Source organism: Heptranchias perlo, unplaced genomic scaffold (genome assembly GCF_035084215.1).
Source record: "Heptranchias perlo isolate sHepPer1 unplaced genomic scaffold, sHepPer1.hap1 HAP1_SCAFFOLD_219, whole genome shotgun sequence".
In the NCBI taxonomy this organism is placed as follows: domain Eukaryota; kingdom Metazoa; phylum Chordata; class Chondrichthyes; order Hexanchiformes; family Hexanchidae; genus Heptranchias; species Heptranchias perlo.
The window spans coordinates 236,690-240,313 of record NW_027139233.1 but is presented as its reverse complement, the minus strand read 5'-3'; positions in this window follow the sequence as shown (position 1 = coordinate 240,313).

Genomic DNA, 3,624 nt, shown 5'->3' with positions numbered 1-3,624 from the left:
TGCCTGAGTGCTTCGTGACCTGTGTTCACTTAGGCCCTGATTCCTTTGTAAGAAATGCAATGTGAGTGGCCTGGCCCAGAAAGACACCGTTCAGCAGGGGCATCCCCTGATTTCCTTGGGCGAGAACTCCCAGGTTGTTCCCTTTCCTCAGTCCACTACTGTTTCATTTCTCTTCGTGTTGGCACTGTGACAAACATGTAGCATTTTTGTTTGGCTGGGTGGCTGTCCCTTTAAATTCAGTCACCACACATGGGGAGGAGGGAGGGGGGGTTGTGGCAGGTAATTATTTTTGAGTCCCAGCGTCACTTATGAAAATCGAAGCAAGCCACGGTGAGTGGCATAAAATGGCCGGATCTGTTCATTAAGCTGAGTTAGTGAGTCAGGAGATAGTGAGATTGATTGGCATCTTCACAGTGAGAGATAAGTTAACTCCTGTAGTCAGAAAAGATTATAAAAAAGAATAAGACTACATATAAAAATTATCTCTAAAATAGCCCATTGTAAATATATCGTTGTGTAATATTAATACAATTAGATTATTCACCTGTTCATTGTTTTAAAAACTTGCTTAATATTTTAAACTTGAATGAGGCCTGATGTGACTCTACTGCTTTCAAAGTTTGGAGGCATAGAATAAATTCAAGTAGTTTAGAGATAATTACCAGACAGGGATTGCTGTTTGTTATTCCGGGAACGTAACTGAAAACTCACCCAGGTCTTAAGGCTACGATAGATTATCTTGAAGATACGGGGAGTTGGGACTCGCTGATGGGATGATTGAAGATCTGAAAGCCAAAATAGTGTAGAGTAAGAAAGGTAGAAAAGACTCAGAAACAGTGGTGGCTTTCATAGAGCGCACACAATTTAAACCCAGCAGAATATTACATTTTAAAATAGTTAATAAAAGGGGGCGGGGGGAATGGCACAAAGATGATTTGAGAAAGTGATTGGATTAATTATCTTGTATAACTGCAAAAGAATTTCAACTAAAGGATGAAGAGCTTCAACGAGAGTTACTGAGACACAAGGAAGAGAAAGATTGATGCAGACACACAGGGATCCGGTGACTGACGGGTGAAGGGCGCTGACCGATCGCCCGTGTCCCCGGTGAAGGGCTGGCCGCGATTTTGAGGCACCGGACTGAGGTTAAATGTGGGGCGCGATGGTGGAGAGAGGAGGCCGGCCCAGAGTAGCTCTGTGTTCAGGTGAACTTGCCTTGGGCGGACCATTCCTGCTGCATGGCCCCATGGAGCAGGTCGGAGGGGCTGGGTGCCTGGGACAGGTGGGTGTCCAGCCTCAGGGCCTTTCACCACTTCACACTATTCCCCAAAGGCAGAGTGTGAAGGCACAAAAACAACCACAACTCGGGCAGTTAGGTGAATGAGCAGACTACTATGTGACCTCCTGACAAGTCCTGGTGCATATTCAGCTTCTCCCTACAGTCAGCTGGAGGGAGATACACAGTTTGGTGTCTTCTCAGAGCCACAGAGTAAAAACCCAACTGTAACAAAACGGGGTTTAGTGCAAGCGATTGCTGGCCCAAACAACTGGGGCCAGATACCAAACCCAGCCGTAAAACATGAGACTGCAGAGCGTGAAAGGATATCTGATGGTAGGAATAAGGCAGCATCCTATCACAAGTACGCCGACCCCCGAAGGATTAGGTGATACTGGCTGTACCCTGACAGTGTTATGATCAATACAAAGAAGCAAGGATCACCACCTTTCATGATCTCACTGGCCAAAGACCAACAGAATACCACTCGGGGTCCGGAGTAAAGAAGTAAGAGTATCCAGGCTTTTACCATCCTGCTGAGGAATGATTTGAACGATGGGAATGTTCTGACTAAGAATGAGAAAGCTTTGGTGGTGACTGGAAATCAGGCAAAGGTTTCAGAGCCAAGCCAGTCCGAAATATGGTAATGGTGGGAGCACTGAAGGAGTAATCAGGTCCTGGGGTGATGCCAAGCCATGTAAAAACACGCGAATGGGTCGGAGGTTTCAATGTCCTGCAAGATGCAATCAGCCAGAGTATGGAAAGAAAGACTTGCATTTATATAGCACCTTTCACAACCTCAGGGCGTCCCAAAGCACTTTACAGCGAATGAAGTACTTCTGAAGTGTTGTCACAGCAGTATCAGCCTAGGTTATATGCTTAAGTCTCTGGAGTGGGACTTGAACCCACGACCTCCTAGATACTTAGGGGCAAGGGTGCTGCCCGCTGAGCCTCGGCTGACATTTCAGACTGAAAGGCGTTAGCAGAAGCTCAGCAGATTGGCTCTACAATCGAGGGCATGTGGGCTTTATTGGGATGGTATAGTTATGAGGATGGACTTTTGGCCAGACATTACAAATCCAAACCCACTGAGGGACAGGAATCGGAGGAGTACCAAGAGATTGTGGTATTGCTGGCATACCTGAACGATTTACGAAAGGGAGCCAATGTTTTGGAAACTTTCACTGTTTACTAATTTGCTTGTTTGACTTTTAACTAAATTCACTTAATATGATGCTCTACCACTTAATGAAAATGGGAGAGATTCTAAAGGGGCATAGGATAATTACAGTAGTTAAAATAATTAATGGAAAGATTGGTCTGTTTGTTACTCTGGATACATTACCAAAGGCTCACCTAAGTAGTGGGGATATTTTGTAAGGTATAGGGAATTGGGTCTGACTTTTGAGAGTGATCTGAAATTCAGCAGCTGGAGGATCTAGAGTAAGATGGGTAATGACCCAAACATGTAACCCTTCCTTTGAATGGTTGAAACGAAAATGTTCCCCACAGCCACAATACTGCAAAGCTTTACTCCCACTGATTACAATCCCAAACCGCACAAAAGGGGTTTCTACCCACTCTGGATCTCTGATAATGAAAACCTTCCTTTTGATGGGGAAGTAGTCATTCTGCCGCAGATCATCTTAGCGGCCTGGCTAGCTTCAGTCAATCTGGAAGGTGCATTTCTCTGCGTCGTGATCAGGGAGTCTCACAGGATGTACTTTCAGTTCAACATGGGCAGACTGGACCACCAGTACACAGCACAGCCATTTAGATCGAGTCCATCCCATGATTTTCATCAAATCTCTTGGTTTCTGGAATATTGGCTGGTCTGAGTGTTGAGGATGGAACCGTTGAATAAAGCAGACCAGACTGTATTGTCTCTGCTCGAGTGCATAGGAGTCAACATCAACAGGAAGAAATCTCATAGGGCTCTCCCATACCCTTCGTAGGGACCTGGCTCTCGATGGCAACAGACATAGTGGGATAGAACTTCACTTTCAGGCTGCCCGTTCCTGCCGGGTGGGAGGTATGAGCCATTTTGTGGCACGGGTCTCATTTCCATGCTGCCAGCGAGCTGCACGCCACTAATGGGTGCCCCGCTGCAGCTCGCTGGCGTCAGGACGGCGCAATATCAGACGGCCCAGGCACCGTACTAGTGCCAAGCGGAGGGAGGTGACTGGGAAGTAGGGGCACTCCTATTCCTCATGGCTCCAAAATTATAACCTGCAGAAAAACATCTTGGGGCCATTTGGAGCGTCCGGCAGCAGTTTCTTTAAGGGCTGCTGGTTAGGCCAATCTACACCAGGACACATGGGATTGGGGGGAATACACTGGCATGGATT